Below are 13,389 nucleotides of genomic sequence, written 5' to 3' on the forward strand. Positions count from 1 at the left end.
TAGAACATAAAATCACATCATGAAGGTTCAAAAGTAATATAGGAACATATACAACAAACTAAACACCAAACTGAGCAAAGGGGACTCGTAAGACATACTCATAGAAAGAAACCTTCACCGAGACATCATGGATAAAAACAATAAAAGAGATCCAAATAACATAAAATCCTTAATGGTTGGGAATCAAAAATCCCACTAGAGCCGTAAATTCAATCCCTCAACAGCGAGGCATTCTCCCTCTTGTTAGAGCCACACATCGCATATGAAACACCTCAATGGTAAGGAATGAACCCAATTACTGAAGCACAAGAAATGTAATAAGGTATAAAAGTGCATCATAATAAACTCTAATAATGTTAACACAGACAACACAAGCCTCTGGAGTAAACCCACAATTTCAAAATGCACGAAAATAGGCTTAAAATGACTTTTGGAGACCCTCGGGATAGTTATGCACTTGTGGTTCCTAGGATAGCACCCTTGGTAGGTACCATAGCATTTTGGGTACTTACCATTGCATTTTGGGTTGATACCATATTGTTTTGGGTCTCTGGAATGGCATTTTTGGTCAATTGGCTTGCATCTGCAAATCAGGACCTCTGAAGCAATCTAGAGCTCCCAAAACACAACTAAGCACCCCTGGAATGCAGATTGGCACCCTTGGAATGTACCATGGCATTTTTGGTAGGTATGATGGCATTTTTGGTCCATATGGTAGTGTTTATGGTAGTTCTTGAAACATTTTTGGCAATAATGCAGAAAAATGAATAAAATAGGCAGATAAGGCTAAGGCACTGACCTAGACTTGCATAGGGGTTAAAAATGACCCACATACTACACACAAAGGGTCTAAGACATCCAATTTACATCAAGGACAACCAAAAACATCCATTGCATACTCACTGCTAAAAGTTACTTAGAATATTTTTTCTCCTACATAGCCAAATCTAAGGTTTAGGGATCTAAATCAGTAAGGGAGAGAAAGAACAAGTTGAAAACACCATATAGAGACTCAAACAAGACCAAAACTAATAAATTTCAACTTATACAAGTGGTTGGAAGTGTTTGTACATTCACAGTGCAGTCACAAGGAACTTTCAACCATCAAATAGGAACTAGGCTTCCAAAACAAGCTCAAACAAGGGAAGATTTAAAATCAACACAAGAGAATACACAATTGCAATCTCTAATTAAGATCCAACATTCATAGAAGCTAAAGACATGTTGAGACAGAGAAGACACAAAAGTACTTTTGGCAATGCAATTTCTAGAATCATTGGAATGCAATGTGTCCCCAAATCAACATACTATCAAAGAGCAATTAAACTTCTACAAATCACAAACCATTTCCCCCAAGAAATATTTTCAAGACACTCAAACAATCTTTCCCAAATAAAAAATGTAGAGTGCCGATAAATGGAACCAACTTGGAAAAATATGAAACAAGTTGAAATCTGAAAGCGCAATCCAAATCTAGCAAAAACCTTCAACAAATTGAATCCAAAGCCAATGCAAGATCTCCCAAGAATCAAAATCTTCAAGCTCCCAAATTTTTCCAACCCCCTGTGAATGCACAGGAAGCTGGATAAATACAAAAATTAATTCAAAAACTATAATGGAAGTTGACAAATGAAAATATTCCAAAAAATGATATTATTCACCTAACCTATATAGTTTCGAGGCAAATATTATTTCCTCGATATAGTTTACCTACCTATTAATATTTGACCATTCATATGCAAGGGTAGGTAATATATATTCATTTGGTAATTATCGATAAACACAATTTATAATAATATATTAAATAATAATAATAATTCATCACTCGTAATAATCAATTAATAAATTAAAATCATAAAGCCTTAGAAATAGGAACCCACTTAAAATATAAAATCAGATCTCAAATGATAATAAATAAATTGATAAAGTCAACAAATTCAAAAATCAATAATAATTAATAATTAATTAAGGCTCAACAATAATAAATAAATAAATAAATATAAATATAAATAGATTTCTCAACAATAAACAAAATAATAAATATTATCAAATAATTGATTATCCTCAAATAAATAAATAAATATTCAACATTAAAACAAAACAAATAAACAATAAATCAATAATGGATAAATCATCAAATAATAATTAAATAAATAAATCACCAATAAATAGATGATTGATGATTGTATATACACAATGGTCAAATCAATTATTAATTCAATAAACAAATTAAATAAATCCTAATTGGCTAAATTAAATCTTAGAAAGAAATTATCATCCTAAAATAATGAAATAAATGTTCGTATTTCAATAAGTTTGTTGGTATAAGGATATTGAGAAGGTTGTTGGGGATTATTGATATAACTGATAAAGGATAATTATTGTCTTAATAATATTATTTTGTCATTGATGTCAAGAAATTGATTTTCTAATTCAATATGATGTTGCCATATCTTAAGAAGTATGTTTTGATGAGTATAAAGATGTCGGTAAGTGACACATAATGAATGTGAAAATGAAAGGGAAAATATGTTATTCAAATGGGCAACTATTACCGAGTTAGACAGTGATGAGATTATGTTGTTTTGATTATTTTAATATCCTATATATGTGTATTCATTGACTGAACAAGAAGGAGAAAAGATTTCATGAGTAAAGGTTTGATACTGTTTTATGTTACCGAGCAGGGAGCTAGTCGGTAAACCCCAAGGTTATCGATATCGGTTAAAGAAGGAAGAATGTCTACCAAGTGAAGTTTAGTATTAACCGAGTAACAACCGACCAGTAATAGAACGCATTGGATGAATAAAAGCATTATTAAATGAAGGATGCCAATGAGCTAGAGATGTATAGATGATTGGTATGTCGTGCAAGAAGTTTGTTGAGGATCTACGACAATGAAAATACAAGAGTCAGATCTACAGCGCAGATTAAACGGTCATAACCTAGCACAAGTACCAAGGAAGGAATACAAGTTCCAAGGTGAGATAAAACATTTTTTAGATCGAAGGATATAATGAACCTGGTCAAGTATGATTGGCTAAGATTGATCATGGGAAATGTGATCAAGGAGATTAAGCGGTTAGGAATTATTTATAAATAAAGAATTGTTGAAGAACAATGTATGTGGGCAAATAGAAGAACAATGATGTTGTTGTAGTGATCACTGAGCACATAAGATTGAAGATCCGATTGAAGGACAGATTGAGAAGCCCAGAAAGAAGCAAGATAAGTCTTATGACAAAATTATCTTGAGTACATTGAGCACATAGAAACTGCTTTAGCATTTCAAATGTGAATTTGTAGATATATTTTATTATTGTTATTTATTTTGTAAATGACAAGAAAACTCTTAACCGAGTGGACCTAACAGTCTTATATGTAAATCCTCTAGCAAGGTAACATTCTAAATGAGTGTTTGAAATCCTTTGACAAGGTCACTTCTAACAAAGTGAAGATTCTAACAAATCTGAGGGAAATCCCTTAACCGGGTCACATCTAGCAATGTGTTTATGTAATCTATAACAGGATTGGCTTTTAACCGAGCATACTCTAGAAGGGTATATTTCTTAGTGGGTCCGAAATCCCACAGTGGTTTTTCCCTATTTGGAATTCCACATTAAATCTGGTGTTAAATGTGTTGTGATGTTTTAAGTTTGTCAGTTTATGAGTTTGAATGATTTACAGTCTAGGTTGCATATTAAAGTAAATACTACCGAGGTTGAATTTGTTGAATATATTGAATTGTGAATTTATATGATTCACCCCCCCACTCTCATCTTACTAATAATTGGTATCAGAGCTTGGGACTCCAGAAGAAAATTTTAAAGAAACTTGAGGCAAGATCCGAAGATGTATAAGAGGGATGCCCCAAAGCTGAACAAGTCAAGTTTCTCCACATGGCAGAAAAGGATGAAGTTGCACTTATCAGGAATTGGAGAATATGCAACATATTATCTAGAGAATGATTACACTGCACTGAGAACCTACCCAATGACAATGGAAGAGATAAAGGCAAAGCAAGAACATATTCAAGCAATGATTGAAATAACATCAGCATTGACCGACTCAGAGTTTAATGATCTGGAAGGTTGTAATGATGCCAAAGCAATGTGGAATAAGCTCATATCTATGTATGGTGGTGATGAACATGTTCAGAGAGAAAAAGTAGATAGTCTAAGAGGTCAACTTGAATCCATGAGAATGAATGAAGGTGAGAACATAATCCAATACAGTACAAGGTTAAAGGAAACTGTCAATCAAATCAAAGGAGCAGGAGGAACTATTGAATAAAAGGATGTAACAAGTAAGTTGCTTAGAACACTTCTACCTGCTTATGCCATCCGAGTCTGCAATTAATGAATTAAGGTCTATACCAAACATGCCAGTCTCCTTGGATGCCACTATCGGTAAGCTACATGCATTTGAGTTAAGTAATTTTGATAATAGTGGGTCTTTGGTAAATAAAGTTGAATCTGCATTTAGTTCTTTTCATCTTGGTCAATTTGCTGATTACAATGATAGAATGTATAAGTATACTAAAGAAAATCACAATGGAGCAAGTGAAAGATTTCACAAAAATATGGAAGAAGTACACAAACTATATGAGGAAATCAGAAAGCAAGAAGAGTTTGAAGCATTACTAGCCAGAAGGTTACTGAGAGGTAAAGGTAAGTATAAATTGAAGTTACCTTTGAAATGTTTTAACTTTGATAAAATAGGACATATGGCTTCTAACTTCCTTGACAAAGAATCTAGTGAAAAGAGAGAACACCGAGATGACAGACAGAAAGACAATCATTACAGAGGGCATCGAGACTTCAGAAGGAGAGATAAAAAGACATGCCTAGTAGCTGATGAGGGATCCAAAGATGATAAATCTGATGAAACTGAGACAGAGGAAGTTGTTTATGTGGCTATCAAAGATGGATCAAATGAAGAAATGTATGAAGAAAAAGCCTTAATATCTCACATAAATAATAATGATTCTTGGATCATAGATAGTGGATGCTCACATCACATGGCAGGTGATAAACACAAGTTTGTTAAATTAGAAGATTATGATGGAGGTTATGTAAGATTTGGTAATGATGCACCATGTTTGGTGAAAAGTAAAGGATCTATCACACTTCTTGACAATGCTAAATGTAATGATGTATATTGCGTTGAAGGTTTGAAATACAATTTGTTGAGTGTAGCATAGCTAAACAATACAGGATACCGAATAGAATTTCAAAAGGGAATTGTCAAAGTTCATGACAAATATGGAAAGTTAGCTGCTACCAGGACTCAAACAAGAGGTAATACATTTCATCTTGACTCAACTCAGAATAATTGTTTGTATGAAAAAATAGAAGATACCTGGTTATGGCATAAAAGGTTTTATCATGTAAATTTTAATAACCTGATCAAAATAAGTAAGAAGCACCGAGTAAGAGGTCTACCGAGATTGGAAAAACCTGAGAATGCTATGTGCCAAGGATGTCAGATGGGTAAGATGGCAAGATCAAGCTTTACAAGTAAGTCCTACACTTCTAAAGGAATTTTAGATCTTGTGCACACTGATCTTTGTGGTCCTATGAAATTTCAAAGTTATTATGGTGATAAATACTTCATATTATTTGTGGATGATTACTCAAGAATGATGTCAGTTATGTTTTTAAAAGAAAAATCAAAAGCCTTTCAAATGTTCAAATGGTATAAGGCAAGAGTTGAAAATAAAATAGGAAGACGGCTGAAATGTCTAAGATCTAATAGAGGAGGAGAGTTCATTTCTGATGAATTTAACTTATTTTGCAATGATCATGGTATAAAGAGACAAGTGTCTGCACCGAGAACTCCACAGCAAAATGGGATAGCTAAAAGAAGAAATAGATCTATTGTAGATTGTGCCAGAACCTTGATGACAGAAAAGAGGGTACCTCAAACATTTTGGAGAGAAGCAATAAGCACTGCAGTCTACACCTTGAACTGAGTACAACTGAAGAAAGGAACTTTGAAGACACTGTATGAAATCTGGTATGACAAGAAACCTAATGTGAGTTATTTTAAAATATTTGGGAGTAGATGTTATGTTCACAAAGATGACAGAAATGAAAAGTTTGATCAGAAAAGCGAAGAAGGAACATTTCTTAGTTATTCTTCTAGAAGTAAAGCATTTAAATGTCTGATCAAATCATCCAACAAAATAGTGGAAAGTGCAAATGTGAAAATTGATGAATTTGCAGAAAGAAATAATAAAGAAAATTCCAAAGAACCAGAAGATTATGAAGAGTTTGTATATGTTCAACCGAGAAGTCCTACCAAGAAAGTTGATGAAGCAAATGAAGAAAATACCCAGTTACCGAGTGATGAAGAAGATCATATAGAGCCTACTGAGCCTATATTAGCCAAATATGTCAGAAGGAATCATGCATCAAGTTAGATTATAGGAGATTAGGATGATCTAGTGATGACAAGGAACAAACTGAAATAGAACACATGTCTGATATCTAAATTTGAACCGAGAATAGTAAAAGAGACATTTAGCAATGAAGATTGGGTAAATGCTATGACAGAAGAAATTGAACAACTCAAGAAAAATGAAACATGGACACTGGTCCCAAGACCAAAAGAGAAAAATGTAATTGGTACAAAGTGGATTTTCAGAAACAAGCTAAATGAAAAGGTTGAGGTCATTCGAAATAAAGCAAGGCTAGTTTGCAAAGGTTATGCTCAAGAAGAAGGAATAGACTATGGTGAGACTTTTGCACCTATGGCAAGACTTGAAGGAGTAAGAACATTATTGGCACATCCTGCTTACAAAAAAATTCAAGGTATATCAAATGGATCTTAAATCTGCATTTTTGAATGGTATACTAGAAGAAGAAGTTTACATTGAACAACCTGAAGAATTTGTTGAAGAGAAGAATAAAGATCAGGTATGCAAGTTGAACAAAGCTTTATATGTCCTAAAGCAAGCACCTAGAGCATGGTATGAGAGATTACACTCTTACTTAATCAAGATTGGTTTTATGAGAACAAGTGAAAACAACAACATGTATATGAAGAATGATGAGGGCAATGAAATACTAATTTCAGCCATATTTGTTGATGATATTATTTTTTGTGGAAATGATTCTTTATGCAAGAACTTTGGAAATGAAATGTGCAAAGAATTTGAGATGTCATTAATCGGTTAAATAAAGTATTTTATAGGTTTACAAATACTGCAAATGAAAGATGAGATTTTTATTACTCAATCCAAGTATATAAAGGAAATCTTGAAGAAAGTTGGAATGGAGGATTCTAAACTTGTAAGTACTCCTATGACTACCAATTATAAACTATCAAAGAATGATGAATCTGCATCTGTTGATGAGACAATTTACTGATCTATGATTGGAAAGTTGCAATATGTGGTTCACAGTAGGCCTAATATAGCACATGCAGTAGGTATAGTTGCAAGATTTTCTACAGATCCCAAAGAAACCCATATGACAACAATCAAGAGAATTTTTCAGATACTTGAGAGGCACTGAATATTATGGTTTAGTATATCAAAAGAGGGATGATTTTTACTTAAAATTCTATACTGATGTTGATTGGGCAAGAAACATTGATGATAGGAAAAGCACAAGCGGTGGAGATTTCTTTTTGGGAGAAAGACTAGTGAGTTGGCTTAGCAAGAAATAAGGATGCATTTCATAGTCAACAACTAAAGTTGAATATGTCACTGTAGCATTGAATTGCACCAATATAGCATGGATCAAACAACTGTTGGAAGATATGAATGAGAAAGTTACCGAGCCAGTAACTATATTCTGTGATAATACTAATGTTATTAACATCTCAAAGAATCCGGTAATGCACTCTAAGACAAAGCATATCTCTATAAAGTATCATTATCTCAGAGAAGAAGTTCAAGAAAAGAGAGTTGTGCTAGAATATATTAGTTCAAAGGAACAAATAGCAGACATCTTCACAAAGCCACTACCAAGGGACACTTTTGAGTATCTCAGAATCAAGTTAGGGGTCCTACCCCTATCTTCTACTCACTAATAGAGTTCGGTGAAAGCATCAATTCTATGACTCTACAGAATACTATTTATGAGTTGATGTTGATTTACACACTTTAGGAGGTCGCCTAAAGTTGTGCAGGAAATAGTGATTGAAGACAAGATGCTCTGACCGAGACAGAGATGATACATTTGTATATGTTTTAACTGCAAGGAAATTACTTCACAGGGAAAGTAATCACGTATTAGTTTTACTTTTTGGCATTGTTGTCAAAGGGGGAGATGACTAATGATAAGGGGAGAAAGTTTGCAAGAGATGTTTACTACTCAAGGATTAACAGTAGATAGTTTTACAACAATCTGAATCTAAATCAATTGAAATAAATCAAGTTGGTATTTCCATCAATGCAAAGGGGGAGATTGTTGGCATTTCATTAAGTCTGTTGGTATAAGGATATTGAGAAGGTTGTTGGAGATTATTGATATAACTGATAAAGGATAATTATTGTCTTAATAATATTATTTTGTCATTGATGTCAAGAAATTGATTTTCTAATTTAGTATGATGTTGCCATATCTTAAGAATTATGTTTTGATGAGTATAAAGATGTCGGTAAGTGACACATAATGAATGTGAAAATGAAAGGGAAAAATATGTTATTCAAATGGGCAACTATTACCGAGTTAGACAGTGATGAGATTATGTTGTTTTGATTGTTTTAATATCCTATATATGTGTATTCATTGACTGAACAAGAAGGAGAAAAGATTTCATGAGTAAAGGTTTGATACTGTTCTATGTTACCAAGCAAGGAGCTAGTTGGTAAACCCTAAGGTTATTAATATCGGTTAAAGAAGGCAGAATGTCTACCAAGTGAAGTTCAATATTAACCGAGTAACAACCGAGCAATGACGGAACACATTGGATGAATAAAAGCATTATTAAATGAAGGATTTCAATGAGCTGGAGATGTATAGATGATTGGTATGTCGTGCAAGAAGTTTGTTGAGGATCTATGACAATGAAAATACAAGAGTCAGATCTACAGCACAGATTAAACGGTCATAACCTAGCACAAGTACCAAGGAAGGAATACAAGTTCCAAGGTGAGATAAAACATTTTTTAGATCAAAGGATTCAATGAACCTAGTCAAGTATGATGATCTGATGGCTAATATTGATCATGGGAAATGTGATCAAGGAGATTAAGTGATTAGGAATTGTTTATAAATAAGGAATTGTTGAAGAACAATGTATGCAAGCAAATAGAAGAACAGTGATGTTGTTGTAGTGATCACCGAGCATAGAAGATTGAAGATCCAATTGAAGGATAGATTGAGAAGCCCAACAAGAAGCAAGATAAGTCTTATGACAAGATTATCATGAGTACATTGAGCACATAGAATCTGCTTTAGCATTTCAGATGTGAAGTTGCAAATATATTTTATTACTGTTATTTATTCTATAAGTGACAGGAAATCTCTTAACCAAGTGGACCTAACAGTCTTATATGTAAATCCTCTAGCAAGGTAACATTCTGAATGAGTGTTTGAAATCCTTTGACAAGGTCACTTCTAACAAAGTGAAGATTCTAACAGATCTGAGGTAAATCCCTTAATCGGGTCACATCTAACAATGTGTTTATGTAATTTCTAATGGGATTGGCTTTTAACCGAGCATACTCTAGAAGGGTATATTTCTTAGTGGGTCCGAAATCCCACAGTGGTTTTTCCCTATTTGGGTTTCCACGTTCAATCTAGTGTTAAATGTGTTGTGATGTTTTAAGTTTGTTAGTTTATGAGTCTGAATAATTTACAGTCTAGGTTGCATATTAAAGTAAATACTACCAAGGTTGAATCTATTGAATATATTGAATTGTGAGTTTATATGATTCACCCCCTCACCTCTCATCTTACTAACAATAAATATCCATAATAAAATAATCAAACAATTACACAATATTCACATAAACATATAATCAAACCCACTTACACCAAGGGGACAAACATAACGCAAGACTCTAACCACAACTTGCATCATGGTGCAATCGACAAGGTACACATCTTAGACCTAGAGTGTGTGAGGGAAACTATGTCATCTCCGACAACTTGCCATTCGGATAAAGACACGCTTAGACCTATGAAGCTAGGTGGAGTCGATGTCCAGTACTTGCAAACCTGCATCAAAGACCAACACAACATATACGATACATATACCTTATAATAAACAGGCAAGTGTTAGAGAATCGCGATGACATATCCCACTCGCAATGAGTGATGTGGCATCATCTCTACTCATGAAGATAGTCACGCAATATAATATCAAAATATCGCATAGAATCATCATCATAAAATAAGGTTAGTATCATCACAAGTCATTTAATCCACATAAGTCCTAACATTGATGATACCATGTAAGATAGCAAAAGAGTCATAAATAACCATCATAAGTCTAAATAAGCCTATCTAAACGCAAATAAAAATGCAAGTCTAGAAGGGACACTACATGCATACCCATAAACATATAAATAAATAGAATGACAAGCACATTCATATAGCCATATTTCATAAATTGATAAATTATTTGCAAGATCCAAGGGAAGGAAATATAGTAACTTATAGAATCATTTGTACGAAGTTGTTGTGAAACATGTACAGAGCTTGGGTCGGCCAACATAGTAATAAGTATTCTCTAAACCACAATAATTAAATTTTGTTTGGAAATTGGAACACTAAAAGCTATGTGCCACAATAACAAATAAGATTATTATTTTTTATTACTTTTTATCCAAAGCTATTAACAAGAAGCCTTCCACACAAAGTAAAATAGCCAAACATAAAACTAAGTAGTAACATGGATATCACCATTTCAAATGAATGACATTTTCATTCAACCAAAGAACAACAAACAAGGTAATTCTATTAGGAACGAAGAGAACTATTTCCCAAATTCATATGTAAAGAACAAGGGAAAGATCAGTAAAAATGTAAATAATGAGAAGCAAAAGTAATTATCAATTTTGAATCTGAGAACACAAAGAATGAAATGCTAGAATTGGAACAATGCAAGCTCTATGCCACAATAACATACAAGATTATTGTTTTTCATTACTTTTTCTCCAAAGCTATTAACAAATAGCCAACCATAAAATAAAATAGTAAGGTGGATATCACCAATTCAACTGTATGAACGACATTTTAATTCAACTGAAGAACAAAAAGCATGGTAATTCTATTAGAGAACCAAGGAAGTGCTTTCCCAAATTCAAATGCAGAGAACAAGGGGAAGTTCAATAAAAATGCAAACAATGAGAATCTAAAAGTAATTGTCAATTTTTAATTTGGGAATGCAGAGAATGAAATGTCAAAATTTAATCTTACAGCCCTTTCATCAATAAGGTTTTTAAAATTTTCTAACATACAAAACCCTCAAGCGCTCAACTATATGAAGGCAAAAACTAAATATTCCCACAGAATCTGCATAGACACAAAAATGCATCGAAAAACATGACAGATAGAATTACCTTGTGTCTCCAACAGCACATTTTACCTGCAACATTGTAGCGACAACCCAAAACATAGATGGAGAAAAAAGAGATAAATTACCCAAGATGAAGAGCATAGAACAAGACGAGACACATAATGAAAAAGATAATGAAATCCCTTAAACTAGTAGAGATGTGGAATGAAAACACAAACAATGAAAACCTTAAATTAATTAATTGACAAAGTAATTGGGACACATAATCAAAATACAAAAAATGGAAAACCCTCAATTAATTAAGTCAAAGAGTAGCACAGACACAGAATGAGAATGCAAAAATGAAAACTCTAAATTAATTAAGTGATAGAATAGCCCTTGAATTAATTAAGCAACAAAGTAGTAGACAGGGAGAATGAAAATTCACACAACTAAAACACAGACAATCAAACCTTGGAATTTAAATTTTATCATTTTTTTATCATCACAATGAAAGCCCCTAAATTAGCAGAGACATATAACCAAAATGTAGACAATGGAAACCCTAAATTAGATAATTGACAGAGTAAATGAGAGACATAGAATGAAAACACAAACAATGAAAAGCTATCAATTAATTAAGTGGCAGTGCAACACAAACAAAGAATGAAAATGCAGACAATAAAAACCCTAAATTAACTAAGTGACAAAGTAATTGAGATGCACAATGAAAATATAGATAATGAAAAAACCCTAAAATTAATTAAGCGACATAGTAGCTGACACAAAGAATGGAAACATAGATAATGAAAACCATAAATTTATTAAGTGGCAAAGTAATTAAGAAACACAACTAAAACATAGAGAATGCAGACATTGAAAATCCTAAATTGATTTAGTGACAGAGTAAGTGAGACACACAATGAAAACAAAGACAATGAAAATGCATCAGACAAAGAATAAAAACACAAATAATGAAAACCCTAAATTTATTAAGTGACAAAGTAACTAAGAGACACAAGTAAAATGCAGACAATCAAACCCGAAAGATTTTATTGTTTTTTATCACCACAATTTTTAGAATTGTATCACCTACCAAACCCTCAATACATCAACTATAAACCCAAAAGTCTTACAGAGTCTGCACAACCACAACAAAATAAAAATGCAAATAGAGAAACAAAATCATTGAATAGATTATTTAAGCGACATAGTAGTGGACACAAAGAATGCAAACATAGAAAATGAAAATCCTAAATTTATTAAGTGGTAGAGTAATAGAGACACACAACTAAAACACAAAGAAGGCAAACAATGGAAATACTAAATTAATTGAGTGATAGAGTAACTGAGACACAGAATGAAAACCCAATGAACACAGAGAATAAAAACATAGAAAATGAAAACCCTAAATTTATTAAGTTGTAGAGTAACCGAAAGACACAAGGAAAATGCACACAATCAAACCTGAAAAATAAATTTTCATTTTTTATCACCACGATTTTTAGAATTGTATCACCAGTAAAACCCTTAATACATCAAGTTTTAACCCAAAAATATTATAGTCCTCACAATGACAACAAAACCAAAATGCAAATAGACAATGAAAACCCACACGATGAACTTCTAATCAACAACAAATAAGATAAATTAAAGTTAGAATTACCTTGGTTGTCTAGCCAAAACACAAAAGATATAATTGTCTCACTTCTCTAGTAACACCCCTTAAACAAAATGCACAAAGAGACAAGAGAGAGCCTTTGCAATTTGAAATGCAGAGGAGAAGCTGAGAATTGTTGGATATTGTTGCTGCTAGGATATGTTGTTGTCATTGATGTCAACATATTCCTGTGTTTTGGTGTTGCAGAGAGCTATTTGGTGTTTCAGTGATTGCATTGAGTTGATATAGTTGATTTATCTATTTGAGATGAT

Source organism: Cryptomeria japonica, chromosome 11 (genome assembly GCF_030272615.1).
Source record: "Cryptomeria japonica chromosome 11, Sugi_1.0, whole genome shotgun sequence".
Taxonomy (NCBI): Eukaryota; Viridiplantae; Streptophyta; class Pinopsida; order Cupressales; family Cupressaceae; genus Cryptomeria; species Cryptomeria japonica.